Source organism: Muntiacus reevesi, chromosome 1 (assembly GCF_963930625.1).
Source record: "Muntiacus reevesi chromosome 1, mMunRee1.1, whole genome shotgun sequence".
Lineage (NCBI taxonomy): Eukaryota > Metazoa > Chordata > Mammalia > Artiodactyla > Cervidae > Muntiacus > Muntiacus reevesi.
The window spans coordinates 29,319,693-29,337,098 of record NC_089249.1 but is presented as its reverse complement, the minus strand read 5'-3'; the positions used below and the strand labels follow the sequence as shown (position 1 = coordinate 29,337,098).

Below are 17,406 nucleotides of genomic sequence, written 5' to 3'. Positions count from 1 at the left end.
CTCCCTTCCCCGCCCCTCTCTCCTCACCTCGGGTTTCCTCGCCGGATCGGCTCCAGCCCCGCCGCCGCCGCGGGCTCCGGCTTCCTCCGGTTCACCTTTTGCCTGCTGTCTCCCCCTTTGCTCGTTCTCCCTGCCGCAGACCCGCGCCTTGACCAAGACAACGAGCTTGTTCTCAGCCTCTCTGTTTCCTCCCAGTGTCCTTGGCTGGGGAGTTTAGAGGCCACTTTTGTTGGGAAGGGAAACGTATGTCTGGCTTCTTTAATATTTTTCTCTCTGAATGGAAATCGGATGCTCGCTTGCCCAGCGTCGGCTTGATGAACGCTTATTTCTTTCCTCTGAAACGATGATTGGTTTACAGGTTTTTAGATGTTGTTTGAACGATTAACCATCCTCTGTTCCTATTCCTGCTTGCCGCCAACCCGTCTAGGGAGGGGAGTCCAGATGAGGGGACTTTCAGAGTAATTCCGTTTTTCAAGCTAGCAACTTTGAGAGGATTCGTCGCGGAAAGCTTAGTAAGATTGAACCTGAAGGGACGTGAACCTTGAATGTGAGGTCCGCGGGTGGCACAGCGTCTTACCAGCCGAGTACCTGGACTCCTAATCGAGTGTTGCGTTGTTATTTTAGCATCCTAGAGCCGCCTGGGGTTGCTAGACCACTACTTTCTCAGCATCAAACGGCATCTTGAGCAGCGCAAGCGTCGGATGTAATTGTCCAGTGATCTTTAGGCATTCAGACGGGAGGTAGATGCAGGGCACGTTTCATAGATGACTTAAACCCTTCAGGTTAGCGCAGTCAGTACATTGCATTTTTTTTTTTTTTTTTTTTAATCCCCAGCCTGGTCACAGCGAGGACGAACATTTATGGATTTTCCAGTATAATGTGGCTCAGCAGTTCTTCGTTAGATCTGTTTTGCCCGCAGGAAGCCCTTTTAAATATGTATAAATCTCTAAATTTTGTGTCGATTGGATTAACCACCCATTCTGGTAGGAGGCCCAGGTAGTCTTTTATTTTTGCTTTTTATTTTCTTTTTTCTTCAGTCTTTCATGTCTGGGCTGCCAGGAGTTGGCCGTCATGTTGTGAAGGAACAGAAAAATGGGAAGCTTTCTTGATGGATTTTCAGCATCCCATCCTTTGCCTGGGCGAGGCAGCAGTGAATGCCAGCTAGCCCTCTGCGGGGAAGTGCTGAATGGAACCCAGGGTATCAGGAGGCAGGACAGAGCAGAGCTCTGTAGTTTAGGAGGGAGGTCTGTGTGAGATGTTATCTTCTCTCCGGCATATTAATTGGACTTTTAATCCTGTTTATCCCCATGGGGAACTGTCCCCAAACCATAAAGATTACATGTGACCATCCCCCACTTAAAGAAGACCAAATGTGATTTGATGGTCCCTTCTTTTGAAGGATCAGACCCAACAAAAATAAAATTTGTAATATAGATGGTAAAAACGTTCCCAAAATCTCCCCTTCCTCATTTTCTCTCCTTTTAGGAGTCTCAAACTGGTGCTCTCAATAAGAGACACAGTTGGCAGTAACGCTTTGCATTCTTTTCCAGGTTTGTTGATGATGCCTAATTTGGGGGCTTCAGTAGCTAAGGGGGACATCCGAGAGAGAGGAAATCATGAGACTGTGCAGAGAGGCAAGGCATTACAGTTTGCTGAAGTGTCAGCATGCTGCAGGGAAAAGCAGTTAAAAAGAAGGGAAAATGTTTAGATTGCTTTTAGGGTGCATGTTTTCCTGAATTTGGCATTTGGTTGAGATATTTGGGAATTGCAGATTTTACACTATAAGGTTGTGGTATCATTTCTTTTTGCCTAAAATTTTATTTTTATTAAGGTTTCGATTTTTTAATGTGACTCTCAATGCTTAGCCTTTGTAGCCTCTGTACTGGGTGGCTTGTGTTAATTTTTGACTTGAATGCCTTGGCCATTTTGAGCTGTGATAAGGGTCTGAGAGTTTCTTACTCATTAATTGGTCTCTTTTATGTTGATACCGGTAATGACTTGAGAGTAAAAATATTGTTCGTTATTGAATATTACTACTCTTTTCATTATGGTTGATTCCTAGAGTAATGACTTGGCTTGTTTATTGTACGGCATTAAGATCCCAGATATCTTGCTAGTGTTTTAAACATTGCAAAAATCTTTGCAGGTAGAAATGGAGCGGGGATGAGAGTGAGACAGGAAAGCATTGTGTCGCATAACTCTGAGGATATGGATTTTAAAACTAACGTATCACCTGTTTACTTTCCTTGAATGCTAGCTTGCTCCAACCCTAAATAGATTTCAAAATTCAGAGTGCAGAGGTAGTTTCTAAGAGCTCCCTATAGTGGAGAGAATGCTTACCCCACAGCCAGCCAGCCAGACTCAGGTGGTAAGTGTGAGTTTGTTACTCCCAGCTGAATGAGCTTGGCCGAGCTGCTTCCACATTTGTGAGCTACAGTTTGCTTTCTGTAAAATGGAGATATTATTAGTAAAAGTGATGCCCGACACATCTTAGCCAATAAATGGCACCATCTGCAACTTCTCAAAAACCAAACTCACGATTACTCCATTTTTCAGACTGTTCCTCCTGTTTTTCATCTCATCTACCTAATGAGTGGCTCAGGCTGGAGTCATCTTCCCCTAGGTTTTCTGTTCTGTCACCCCCACCTAGCCAGTTTGTCACAAAGTCCTGTCTACTTTTTCTGGCATAATCTCTTTGAAACCTGATTTTCAGTCTCCACTGGGCTCCCATCTTAGTTCAAGCCACCATCCTCACTCCCCACTGCAGAGACCTGCCGCTCACACTCTGCCCTCCTTCCAGCCCTTCTTTCCACCAGCAGCCAGAAAGGGAAAAAAGAAGTCACTTGCTGTTTGAAGTCTTCAGAGCTCTTCTTCTTGGGATAAAATAGAAAATCTACAAGGTCCTGTGTGGTTTGGCCGCGTCCCCAATCGTCATCTCTGGTCAGCCACAGGATCCAACTCTACAGCCAACTCCGCTAGGGCTACTTGCTGGTGGCCTGTTTCAGGATCACCCCCTCGAGGAATTTCTCATCCTCTGTGCTGGTTCTGATATCCTCTATAAAGGTCTTCTCTGAGAAGGCCACTGTTAAAGTCTTGCAACTTAGAACCTCTTGTCTCCCTCATAGAGTTAGCTTTTCTTCTTAATGCTTACCACAATTTATAATTATTATTTGTTTCAGGCTTCTCTCATGCCTTTGACAGCAGAAATAATGCCTGATTTATTCACTAGTCTATAGATATCAGTGCTTCTTGTGTGTATAGTAAATGCTTAATAAATATTATTGTAATGAATAAGATAGTAATACAAGTTGTGATTTGTATATTGATTGCCTTCTTTATCATTGTTAAACCCACCTCTCCTAACACAAAAGTCAGGCTTGGTTATCTCCTACATTCCTTCTTTGCTGGTTTTATGTATATCATGAAATCACCTTTGCACATATCAGGTAAAATGAATACATTGAGGCTCTGTGGAAAATTCATAAATAAACTGAGACACCTTTTAATTAGTGTTACTCTTGTGATTTTCTGTAGATAATCCTTTTTTCTAAGTACATCATTAAAGGGATTAGGTTTTTTTTTCTCTCAGTAATCCTGTGCTGATGAAAAAAACCTTACCATGTCATATTACTTTGCATGTCATGTGATAACATGTTAGTCAGCAGCTGTGGATTACACGGTGGTCAAATTCAAAGGAAGGAAGGACACATTGGTAGAAAAAGGAGAGTTATAGACCTGAAGATGGCCAGTACTGTCCAGCTGTTGCTGTAACTTGTATAAATAACTAGGTGTTGCTTGGCCATTTAGTTAAGGGAGAGAGATAGTTGCTTAAAAATGGGAGCCACCTAGAGGTGTGGAAGTTCTTTCTCCCCTCTCTCTAAAGCATTCCTTATTCTAGCCAAAAAAGTCTCATGACTTTCCAAGGCCAAGGAGGGCTTAAAGCTTTGAGTGTTTTTGTCATGTGGTTGCTTTTTACAAAATATTCACTTGATGCACTATGACTCTGAAGTATTTATGTCTTTATTAATGTTTCTGGCCTCTACTTCTTGCATAATCACCCATGTGTTCTTTTGACTTTAGTTTTCTAGGACTTTGATTTCCTTTTAGAACTTAGCCCTCACACCCTCAGTGTGTACCAATTCCAGTTCTTTCCCAGTTTTGTATCTGGTAGGTCACCAAGTTTGCAGGGGACTTAGGAGTTGATTGTATGATTTATTTCTTTGCTGTCAACCTCTAGTTTCCCCCCAAATATCCTGTGTCTTTGTGGTTTGGACCCTGAGTTTTTACCACCTAAAAGCTGGATGCCCTCAGGTTGGGAGAGTAGAACAAGGGAGATTAAAGCATTTTGAGCCTCCTGTTATGTGCCAAGCTCTGGGTTAGGTGCTCTTACAGAAGAGGAGTGGGTAGTTTACCTGGTCAACATCATGAAAAGAAATCTTCAGCTTTTCATACAGGCTTCACTCAAGGAGATTGTTCCTGTCATTCCCTCATTTTCCCATCTTTTATTTTCTAGTCAGGAAGGCATGACAAGTAGAAATGCCCTCTCTAGCCAGACCCTTTTCCTCACCTTCATCCTTATTTAGACCTGCTTTTCCTTGTATAAAAATGCTGGGAGTGGGGCTGAAGAGGGGTGCAGTGTGACATGCCTTTGTGGGGAGGCTCTGTGCCCCAGGATACTCGCACCCTGTGTGTGTGTGTGTGTTGTGTGCACACACTCTGTCGTGTCTGACTCTTGCGACCCCATGGATTTGGTAGCCTGCCAGGCTCCTCTGTCCATGACATTTTTCAGGGAAGAAGACCGGAGTGGGTTGCCATTCCCTTCCTCAGGGGATCTTCCTGACCCAGGGCTCGAACATGCGAATCCTGCATTAGCAGAGGATGCTTCACCATTCACACCACCTGACCTACAGCCACCCTGTGCCGGAGAAGACAGTTACTTGTTGAAGCCCTTGTGTACACATGTTTACTGGCTACTCTGCATGACCTTGGAGCCCAGAAAAGGTCATGCACAGTAGCCAGTAAACATGACTTTATTTTTCTGGGCTCCAAAATCACTGCAGATGGTGATTGCAGCCATGAAATTAAAAGACACTTACTCCTTGGAAGGAAAGCTATGACCAACCTAGGCAGCATATTAAAAAGCAGAGACATGACTTTGCTAACAAAGGTCCATCTAGTCAAGGCTATGGTTTTTCCAGTGGTCATGTATGGATGTGAGAGTTGGACTATAAAGAAAGCTGAGCACCGAAGAATTGATGCTTTTGAACTGTGGTGTTGGAAGAAGACTCTTGAGAGTCCCTTGAACTCCAAGGAGATCCAACCAGTCCATCATAAAGGAGATTAGTCCTGGGTGTTCATTGGAAGGACTGATGCTGAAGCTGAAACTCCAATCCTTTGGCCACCTCATGCAAAGGGTTGACTCATTGGAAAAGACCCTGATGCTGGGAAAGATTGAGGGCAGGAGGAGAAGGGGACGACAGAGGATAAGAGGGTTGAATGGCATCACTGTCTCGATGGACATGGGTTTGGGTGGACTCCGGGAGTTGGTGATGGACAGGGAGGCCTGGCGTGCTGCGGTTCATGGTATCACAAAGAGGTGGACACGACTGAGCAACTGAACTGAACTGATCTGAACTGTATGACCTTGAAGTTGCCGAAAGTGTTTTAGCACCAAAGCATTTATTGCCTATTTATTTCACAACCTTGCTATAGGATTTAGAAGACTTATTTTTGGCAATTTTATTTTTTTTGGTCACATTCAGATATATCACAGATCTTACTACATTTAACTCCAGTGCTGTCCAAGTTTTATGCATGAAGAAAGGCATTTTCTCATTCAGAAGTATATGTTTTATGCTTTGTTTTGATAAGAAATCAGATAAAAATACAGGTTTTAACAAGAGGAGAGTTGTGATAGTTTTCCATGAGGTTTTATTCATGTGGGCAATATATTTTGTCACTCTCGTTTACTGTCATTGGCTTCTGAATGCTAAATCATGTTCATCTTTTAATAATAGTAATTTTAATATTGGAAAATCAAAAAATCACTGAAGATTACATTATTCTTCTAGATATAAGCTTATACTTTGAAAAAGTTAGGGGGACTTCCCTGATGGGTGTGGTTAATGCACCTTCCAATACATAAGGGTTTGATCCGTGGTCGGAGAACTAAGTAAGATGCCATAGGGCAGCTCCTCGTGTTACATTCTACTGAGTAATGGCATACAATGCATGTTGGAAAGAGTACCACTTCAGTTAAAAGCCAGGCTGGACCTGGGTAGCCTTAGAAAAGTTATGATGCTGGCCCAGCCTCATGTCTCCCAGTCTTTAAATGGGGCTACTGATTTGTCACTCAGGGCTGGTTTGGAATAAGAGAGATGTCTGTGTGTATGTGGAAATGAAAGGATGTGAAGTGTCTCAGTGAGGAGTTGGCACCTTTCTCTTCACCTCGCTCTGCTGAACTCGAGGTCTGGACAGGCCTCAGGGCTCTTTGGAGAGACCTAGTTCTAAGTCCTCTGCAGCCTGTCCAGATCGATGTCAGGGAGCACCTGAGTTAGAGAGAACACTGTCGGTGTCAATCATCCAGGGTGGGAGTAGAAAGTTTGCTAGTTGATGTGGGCGGCCCTCCCCACCACCACAGTCTGGAGGCAGCCATCCCCACAGCCTTCTCCTTTGGTAACTCTTCCTCTCATTGAATTTCTTTTTCTTTTCTTTCTTTTTTTTTTTTTTTTTTTTTAAATATTTATTTATTTGGCTGTGCCAGGTCTTAGTTGTGGTGTGTGGGATCTAGTTCCATGACCTGGGATTGAACCCCCTGTATTGGGAGCGCAGAGTCTTAGCTGCTGGACCACCAGGGACGTCCCTCATTAAATTTCTGTCTCACTTTTCCTCGGCTCCTTATCCTCAGCCTGGAAAGAACATGCCCAAGTCTCTCTTGACTTTCCTGCTCCTTCTGTCTCCTTTCACAGCCTGCTTCTTACAGGAGTTGTCTGTGCTTACTACTTCTGCTACATTACCTGCCAACTCACTCTTCAAAGGTGCCATTTCTTAGAAACATTTTTTGCCACAGGCACCAATATCCTAGTTGGCAGAATCAATGGGAGCTTTTCAATATGAAAACCCCAATATGACCAAAGCTGTCTGTAGCGTGTTTACACTATTGAACTCTCTCTCTCTGCTTCGAAACTTCTCCTTAGCTTCCTTGTCACTGCTCTTTCTTTGTTCATTCATTTATTCATTCATTCAAAAATAAACTGCATGCCCTTCCATGTGTGGAGCTGTGACAGAGCCCAAAACACACGGACTCCTGTTCTCATGAAAAGCGTACTCTACTCAGGGGCATTAGATAATAAATGAATGAGTAATTGTACACTCATTTTATAATGATAAATGTTGTGGAGGAAAAAATATAGAAGGGTGGAGGAATTGAGAATACTAGGGTGGGAGCAGAGATGTAATCCGGTATTGGATGGGCAGGAAGTCCTCACTGAGGAGACCACATCTGAGTAGAGACAGTGATGAAGTGAAGGTGCCAACCCTGAAGCTGTCTGGAGGAGGACACTCTCCGGGCTGCAGGGACAGTGAGTGCAGAGACCCCGGAGCGGGCACCTGTGGGGTGTGCCCATCAGAGTAGCCAGACCAGTTGTAGGAGATGAAGGAAAAGAGGTAGTGGGGACCCCTGTACTAGGGCCTTATTGGCTGTAACATGGATTTTGGTTTTTACTCTTGGGTGAGAAGACATTTGAGGTTCTTAAACAGAGGAATGAATGAATTGGAGAGTAACATGGAGTAGTTGGCAAGAGCATGAGCTCTGGGGCTGGCTGTCTGGGGTGAAATCCCAGCCCTGCATGTACTGGCTCTGTGACCTTGGAGTAGTCTGGTAATTTCTGCACCTCACTGGTAGAGTTGGATTAGGAATCATACCTATCTCCCAGTGTTCTAAGTATTCAGAGAGTTAATGCTTGTAAAGAACAGAGCATGGCAGATCGTAAACTTTGTAAAGGGTTAGTTGCTCAGTAATGTCCAACTCTTTGTGACCCCGTGGATTGTATCCTCTGTCTATGGATTTCTCCAGACAAGAATACTGGAGTAGGTAGCCATTCCCTTCTCCAGGGCATCGTCCCAACCCAGGGATTGAACCCCCAGGTCTCTTGCATTGCAGGCAGATTCTTTACCATCTAAGTCACCAGGGAAACCCCAAACGTTCTTTACCATCTAAGTCACCAGGGAAGCCCCAAACATTACAAAAGTACTTGTTAAATAAAATAGTAATATTGAAAAGGTTCACTTTGCTGTCTTTTAAAAAGGGCTTGTCAAGGGAAATTAAGAACAAAAGCAGGACACAACTAGAGAGTCCGTACGCTGCAGCAAAAGGTCCCACACAGCCAAATAAATGAGTAGATAAATATTCTTTAAAAAAGAGTAGAAGCAGGAAGCCAAAATGTGGAAACCACCTAAGTACTCATCAGTGGATGAATGGATAAAGGAAATGTGGTGTCCATATACAGTGAAATATTATTCTGCCAGGAAAAAGGAGATTCCATCATTTGCCACAACATGGATGAACCATGAGGGCATTATACTAAGTGAAATAAGTTAGAGTGAGACAAATACTATATGATCTCAATCTCACTTATATGTGCAGTCTTTTACAATTGCACAAATCAGGGGTGGGAATGGGGGGGCATGAAATGGGTGAAGGGGATCATATGGTACAAACTTACAGTTCTAAGTCCCGAGGGAAGTCATATACAGCATGGTGACTTAATAAAAAGGAGAAAAAAAGAATGGAAGCAGGAAGAGCAGTGAGGAAATGACTGCAGTAATTCACGCAAGGGATGGAGTAGATGAGGTGCTAGTGGTGTAAATGGAGAGAAGGGTCCCACAGTGGTGTGTTTGGAAATGGGGATGACCTGTTGGCTGGGGGGGAGGGTGAGATCTGCTTTTCCTTCCATCTCTAATCTTTCAGACTTAAGTATTCTTTGCTTTTTCCTCTCCTTTTTGACCAGAAGCTCCCAAACACGGGTACCATTTGGAGATACATGGGGCATCTTTTACTTGTCCCGAAGTCCAGGTTACAGGTATTTCTGACATGTAGTGGGCAGAACCTGGGCCAGGTGGTGAAGACATTTCCCTTTTATTTTGTTAGTAGCCTCCTGGTTGAGAACGGCTGCTTGAGACCTCCTTCCTACCTTCCCTCCCTGCCCCCCACACCCATGATTTCTTGAACTCCAATTCTGTGTGGACAGCAGGGGTCCTCTGAGTCACCTGGAATATTTTTTTCAAAATGCTGTTTGTTTCTGTACTGTGACTTGCAGACCCCTCTCCGCAAAACACACAGCAGTCCCTCAGGATCAGCATGCCGCTTGACTTCTTCCTTGATGCTTGACCTGGGTTTGTGGCACCATTATCCACCTTGTTCCTAATCTTGCCTTTCCTGTACTACCTCACCTTGACTAATTCATCTAGTCCTGATGCGCCCTTCTGGATAGCTCAGGAAATCATTTCCATTTCTCCATCATTCACTACCCTAATTTAGCATCTCTCATTTGGAGTGCTGCCACGTCACTGGTCTCCCTGCCTGAGACCCATTTTCTGCATATCACCAGAGCTTTTAGATACGTGGATCTCACTGACTTGTTAAAAACTCCACTCCATCATTGCCTGCAGGCTTGAGTTCGGACTCTTTGGCAGCCCACAGGACCTGTGAAATCTGCCGCTGGTCTCCCACCCTGCCTCCCGGCTTGGCTGCCCTCCAGCTTTCCCCTGTCATCTGGACGAGCCAGGCTCTAGCAGAACTGAATTAACACGCTGTTTCATGCACTGATGCTGAAACATCTAAACCTGCTGTTAGATCACATGAAAAAACTGGTTCAACCTTTCCCTTCCCTACCAAAACACCCTTCAACCTGGCTAACCTCTCTTCCTGAAGGAGGTGCTCACTCCCTCAGGAGTCCGTCTTGCCTTCCTTCTCTACCACATGCATGTATATTTCTCTCCTTCCTTTGCATGGTAATTTCAGAGGCTCTTTACTTCAAACAGCTGAGCTTCTGAGGGGCTCTTCTTAAGCTCATTTGTTCACAGGTTCAAAGTGACTAAGAAGACTCTAAGCTTGCAGTCTCCTGATCCGGTTCAAGGAGTGTAAGTTGGCTTTTGAAGCTTTGTAGCCCTCTCTGCCCTTGCTGCTGGGGCTTCTCTTTCTGAAGTGGAGCGGCTTTGTCCACATTAAAACTCTCCTGAGGCAGGTGGCTCCTCCTTGGTCTCTTCGGAGCCCTGGGGAACCCTTTAGTAGCCCTTGGATTCCAGGGTCACTCATCACCTCCTGATTTGCAAGAGCCTCAGTGGCTCAGCCGTGTGCACTCAGCCTTTCTGTTCTAGAGCAATTTTCTGGCCTCCTGAACTAACATTGGGCCAAGTTTCCACCTTTGGTTCTGATCATCCTGTTGTGTTCAGGATGGAGAAGCTTCTGAAGTTCTTTGGTTAATTATGACTGCTAGGTTATAGTAGGTGTAAGTTAACTTTTTTCACCCTTGCCCCATTCATCCTTTGCTCTTCAGGCTTCTTCCCAATCTTCATTCCATTTTTTACCCTACTCAGCTATTTTTATTAGCTCTCCTTTTGTGTTTGTCGCATTTGCGTCTATTTTTTATTAGCACTTTAAAGTGTTGTACTTTTTACATTATCAGATATGATGGGATTAATAGCATTTGTGAAAGTATTTAAAGTGTATTTTAAACACAGCAAGCATCTTTGTTCACAAACAGGCATGAAGGTCCCCACCCAGGCCGAGTCGGAGCTTGGCTCTGGGGCCCGTATTTGTTCCCATTGGTACAGTTGTGATTTGAAAGCTCAGGAGGAGTTGGGGTTTGTTTCATGTTACCTTTCCTATTAGACTAGGGTTTCCTGAATGCAAGATCTATATTTAATGCTCCACCAACTGTAAACTCTTTGATGGGAGGAACTTGTTTGATTCTCATTAGATCCTTAGGACTTGGATCAACACACTAACAACACTGTTAGTTGTTGGATGAATTCTGGCTAACATTTATCCCCTCAAGACGAACCGTGTTAAAGTGCCTCTTAAGTATTTAGCTGTGCAGACTAAACGAAGAGTTGGAATATAGCTGACTGGATCATTCATTTTACATGAATGATTGAGATGATAACTGAAATCTAGGTTTGCAGGAATGAAGGTTTTCTTTGGCTTCTGGAAACACTTCAACAAATAGTAAGCACTTACTGTGTTCAGAAGGAAGGTTCCCATGGAGGTTGCAAGGAAGGGTGATGTGGGCCTGTTGTTTGGGGAAGCTTATTATGAACAACGAGGGTATGATAAGTGATTACATGTGGCAGAATATGCTGTAAGATAAATATTATAATATGTAAAGGAGAGCAGGAGAGTGCCTAAATGACTTAAAGGGTAAAGGTATTCACTACAGCAGTATCTGTAATAATAAACATTGGAAACATCTAAATGGTTGATAGCAGGGCACTGATCCAGGCACCAGAGAGACTGTCACACAGCCATTAAAAGTGTTTATGAAGCATTTATAGTAATTGGGATAAGTGCATATGCTTTTTGTTACTGAAACGACAGAATATAAAGTTTTATATACAGTGTGATCATAATTTAACAATGGAAAAAGAAGCACCAGGAAGAAAATACCAAAATATAAATGTTTTGCCTGACTTCAAGTATATTATAGGTGTGTATGTATGTTTGTACATGTACAGTTGTGTATACATATGCATACATATCATAAATTAAGCTTCATTGAGTGTTCACACATGAACACACTCATGCAACCAGTGCCCAGAGGAAGAAATAGGATGTTACCCTCATTCCCACAACCCCTGTGTGCTCCTGACTTCTAATGGCATTCTGTAGTTCTGAGTGTTTTTTGTTGCTTATACAAATGGAATCGGACAACATGTACTCTTTAATGTCTGTTTTCTCACACTCAGCATTGTGGGACTCATCCACATGGGGTATGATTGTAGATTGTTTATTCTTATTATTAGGGATGACTTTTTAAAATTATTTATTTATTTTTGGTTTTGCTGGTCTTCATTGCTGCATGTGGGCTTTCAGTAGTGGCAGAGAACAGGGGCTACTTCTCTTGTTGCAGAGCGCGGGCTCTGGTGCCTGGGCTTCAGTAGCTTCCGCTTGCAGGCTCTAGAGCTCAGGCTCAGTAGTTGCTCCGCAGCATGGGGGATCTTCCTGGCTCAGGGATCGAACCCGTGTTCCCTGCATTAGCAGGCAGATTCTTATCCATGGCACCACCAGGGAAGTCCTTTATGGATGACTTTTAATCTTAACGCTTTCATCTTTTATCTATGTTGTCCAGAATTTTCTATAATGAGCATGTATCTTACAATCAGAAAAAGCATTTTTTTTAATGAGCTGATTATAATGTGAATCCCATAAAGTCCATGGTGATTTGGTCTTCAGGTTATCTTTCTCCATGGTATTTACATTAAAAGGGAAGGCTAAGATTTTAGTCTCGCCCACAACACAGGCAGGGAACTTCTGTTGGTATGTGTGCCTCAGGAATATTGCGGGTTTAGTTCCAGACCACTGCAGTAAAGCAAAGTCATATGAAGTTTTTGGTTTCCCAGTGCTTTTAAGGTTGTGTTTACACTATACCATAGTCTATTAAGTATGCAATAGCATATGTCTAAAATGGCAAATGTACATAATTTTAAAATATTTTACTGCTAAAAACATGTTAAGTATCATATGCACCCTCAACAAGTATATTTTTGCTAGTAGAGGGTCTTACTTCATTGTTGATGGCTGCTGACTGATGAGTGTGATGATTATTGAGGTTAAGTTAGCTGTGGCAATTTGTTAAAATAAGACAACAGTGGAGTTTGCTTCATTCATTGACTGTTCCTTTCACAAATGAGTTTTCTGTAACATGCAGTGCTGTTTGTTAGCGTTTTACCCACAGCAGAGCTTCTTTCGAAATTGGGGTCATTCCTCTCAAACCCTGCCACTGCTTTGTCTACTAAGTTGATACACTAATCTAAATCCTTTGTTGTCATTTCAACAGTCTTCACCAGGAGTAGATTGAGATTTAATTTCAAGAAGCCACTTTCTTTGCTTGTCCTTAAGAAGCAACTCCTCACCCATTCAAGTTTGGTCATGAGATAGCAGCAATTCAGTTACATCTTTGGGCTCCACTTCTAATTTGAGTTCTCTTGCTGTTTCTACCATATCTGCAATTATTTGTTCCACTGGAGTTTTGAATCCCTCTAAGTCATTTATGAGGATTCAAACCAGCTGCTTCCAGACTCCTGTTTTGAATGGATATTTTGACCTCTTGCCATGAATCATGAATGTTCGTAATGGCATCCAGAATTGTGATTCCTTTCCATAAAGTTTTCAGTTTATTTTTCCCAGGTTCATCAGAGGAGTCACTACCTGTGGGTGCCATAGCTATATGAAATGTATTTCTTAATGGGACTTTGAAACCAAAATTAGTCCTTGATCCATGGGCTGCAGAATGGGTTGTGTTAGCAGTCTTGAAAACAACATTAATCTCATTATACATCTTCATCAGAGGTCTTAGGTGACCATGTGCACTGTTAGTGAATAGTAATATTTTTAAAGTAATCTTTTCTTCCCCCCTGAGCTCAAGAATAGGCTGAAAACATTTAGCAGACCATGTTGTAAACAGATGTGCTATCATCCAAACTTTGTTGTTCCCTTTATAGAGCACAGGCAGAGTGGATTTAGTGTTAATTCTGAAGAGTCCTAGGATTTTCACAACACTGAAGGGTCACTGTCTTCAGTATAAAGTCACCAGCTTGTGTTAGCCCCTAACAGAAGAGTCAGCTTGTCCTTCAAAGCTTTGAAGCCAGGCATTGACTTCTCCTCTCTAGCTATGAAAGTCCTAGGTGGTGTCTTTTTCTAACAAAAGGCTGCTTCATCCACGGTGAAAATCGGTTGTTTAGCGTACTCACTTTCATGAATTGCCTGAGCTAGATCTTCTGGATTACTTGCTGCCACTTCTACATCAGCGCTTGCTGCTTCACCGTGTACTTTCATGTTACAGAGACGCCTTCTTCCCTTAAGCCTCATGAACCAACCTCTGCTAGCTTCAAACTTTTCTTTTGCAGATTCCGCACCTCTCTCAGCTTTTACTGAATTGAAGAGAGTGAGGGCTTTGACCTGGAATAGGCGTTGGCTTAAGGGAATGTTGTGGCTGGCTTGATCTTCTGAGCAGACTGTTAAAACTTCATATCAGCAATAAGGCTGTTTCACTTTCTTATTTCTCTGTTCACTGGAGAAGCTCTTTTAATTTCGTTCAAGAACTTTTTCTTTGCATTCACAGCTTGGCTTACCCTTTGGCCCAAGAGGCCTAGTTTTTGACCTGCCTCTGCTTTCAACATGCCTTCTTTACTGAGCTTAATCATTTCTAGCTTTGGATTTAAAATAAGAGACATGCAGTTCTTCCTTTCTTATAAACACTTCAGGGCCACTGTATAGTTATTAACTGACTTAATATTGTTGTGTCCCAGGAAATAAGGAGGGCCAAGGAGAGAGAGGAGGAGGGCATGGCAGCCAACCCCAGTACTCTTGCCTGGAGAATCCCCATTGACAGAGGAGCCTGGAGGGCTACAGCCCATAGGGTCACAGAGTCGGACACAACTGAGCAACTTAGCACGCACTCAGGGAGAGATAGATAAACAGGGAAAAGGCCAGTGCATGGAGCAGTCAGAACACACACGTTTATCGATTAGGTTCTCCTAAGAGCAGGGTTCATGGTGCTGCAAAATAATTACAGTAGTAACATCAGAGATCACTAATCACAGATCACTGTGGCAAGTATAATGGTAAAAATGTTTGAAATATTGTGAAAAATACATAAAAATGACATAGAAACAATGCTGTGGAAAATGCTATTAGAAAAACGGTGCCCATAGGCTTGCTAAACACAGGATTGCCCCATGCCTTCAATTTGCAAAAAATGCACTATCTCAAGCTCAGTGAAGTAAAGGGCAATAAGATGAAGTGTGCCTGTATTATGTTTTCTAGCTCTGAGAGTCCTCAAATCACTAGCAATTTTAATTATTTGAGATCTTTTCAAATAGAATGGGGCTTCAAGGGCCAGCCTGGAACCCTATTCATGGGTAGTATGGTTCCTGTGGGCGCGTGCTAAGTCGCTTCAGTCATATCCAATTCTTTGCAACGCTATGAACAGTAGCTTGCCAGGGCTCCTCTGTCCATGGGATTCTCCAGGCAAGAATACTGAAGTGGGTTGCCATGCCCTCCTCCAGGTGATCTTATGACCCAGGCATGGAACCTGCATCTCTGATATCTCCTGCGTTGTCACGCGGGTTCTTTACCATTAGCACCACCTGTCATTTCTATGGGCGTGGTACTTGGGTCCGGTAAAAACTGCTGGGGATGCAATCTAGCTTGTCAGCCTCTTCCAAGGAAAGCAGTGGCTGAGCAGCTCACCCTGAACCCGTTGTAGAGCTTAGGGGTGTGTGTGTGTCTGTGTGTGTGTGTGTCTCTGCGTGCACGCATGCGTGCACACACACTCAGTCACTCAGTCCTGTCTGACTGTTTGCGACCCTAAAGACTGTAGTCTGCCGGGCTCCTCTGCCCTTGGGATTTCCCAGGCAAGAATAATGGAGTGGGCTGCCATTTCCTTCTCCAGGGCATCTTCCCGACCCAGGGATCAAACCCAAGTCTCCCATTTTGGCAGGCGGATTCTTTGCCACTGTCCCACCTAGTAAACACTGAAGATGAGCTATTTGTAGGTAAACGAGATTTAGTTCAGTTCAGTTCAGTGGCTCAGTCATGTCCGACTCTTTGCGACCCCATGGGCTACAGCACACCAGGCCTCCCTGTCCACCAGCTCCCACAGTCTTCTCAAACTCATGTCCGTCGAGTCGGTGATGCCATCCAACCATCTCATCCTCTGTCATCCGCTTCTCCTCCCGCCTTTAATCTTTACCAATGTCAGGGTCTTATCAAATGAGTCAGTTCTTCGCATCAGGTGGCCAAAGGATTGGAGTTTCAGCTTCCGCATCGGTCCTTACAATGAATGTAAACAAGGTTGGTAGTTTGTAAAGCACCTTTACTCATAGTTGATTCCCTTCAGACAGCATCTGTTGAGGGCCTGTGGGCTGGATATGCAAAAGTGAAAAAGAACCAGCCTTTGAGCTCCTTTTTAATCTGGGCTGGGCCTTTTGAAGAAATCATTTTTGGAAGGTGATAATGATGAAGTGGAGGTGTAGGATCCTGGGGGAGGGGCTGGAAGTGAGTACTGCTGGAAAGGTGGTCCTTAGTCTATCTGAGGAAATCAGGGGGAGGTTTAAAAGGAAAGTTCACTCTCTGAGTGAACTGAGACTTGAGGATGAAAAGGCTTTTTCTCCCATGTGTATTCCATACAGATAAAACAGTAGATACAAAGGTACAGTGTGGGAGGGGGAATGTGGCCTGTTGGAGAACTGCAGCTAATCTTGGTGTCACTAAGGTTAAATGGGCATCGTGGAGTGGGGAATGGCAGGAGCTCAGCATAAGAGTCATTGATCCTCCCCAGGGAAAGGATATCACCTTGTCCTGAAGCTTGCTTAGTTTTTTGTTGATGACAGTGTTGGTTATGAGAAACACAATTTTTCCAACTCTGTCCTGAATTAAGAGTTCTACCTCTTCAGATTTTACATTGGGAAATGTTGCGATTGTTTCAGAATTAGCCAGGATTCTGTGCCTTCCAGTTCAGTGTATTGAGGTCACCTTTTATTCAACCGACAAGCATTCATGAAGCATACGTGAAGTCCAAGGAATTCTCTATGCTGTGGATGGTAATACAGAGACAGGAAATGGCTTCTGCCTTTCAGGAAGCTTACAGTTAACAAAGCAAACTTGAACTTTCAAAAGCCTCCTTATGGAAATAAAGATAATAGCAAAAGCAAAGAGGAAGGGCTTGTTCCTTACAACCATGGAAAGCAGAGAAATCTATTTAGAAGATGGTTCACTCTGAGGACTGAAGGACCAAAAGAAATGTGACAGGTGGACAGTGGTGTTAGGTGGGCCCAGGGCTGGAAAGAGGAGCTCGGTGGAGGCCAGCCCAGGATCGTAGGTATGTAGGGTTCCCTTGGGACATAGCACAGTGTCTAGAATCACTCAGTCTGGGGGTGTTGTTGGGAGTAAAGAGAAACAGGGCTAAAATGTGGCTGAGCCCTGACAGTGAGTATCTTACCTGCTGCACTGAGGAATTTGGACTTTATTCCGAACTTTTGTGAACAAGTTTTCTACAGGTCTTCTCTCCATCCCAGGCCATCACTGTCTCTAGTGTCCTCTCTGCTATGTTGAAAACAATACACCTTGGGACTTCCCTGATGGTCCAGTGGTTTAAGACTCCCGGGGCTTCCACTACAGAGGAAAGA

The 17,406-nt window shown here is 43.6% G+C and overlaps 1 protein-coding gene and 1 pseudogene across 1 annotated transcript in view; one reads left to right on the top strand and one right to left on the bottom strand.

The window, feature by feature from the left end:
- RASSF8 (Ras association domain family member 8) overlaps positions 1 to 17,406 on the top strand; it is a 130,030-nt gene that overhangs the window by 179 nt on the left and 112,445 nt on the right. The window lies entirely within an intron of this gene.
- LOC136165345 (tigger transposable element-derived protein 1-like) overlaps positions 1 to 17,406 on the bottom strand; it is a 32,584-nt pseudogene that overhangs the window by 581 nt on the left and 14,597 nt on the right.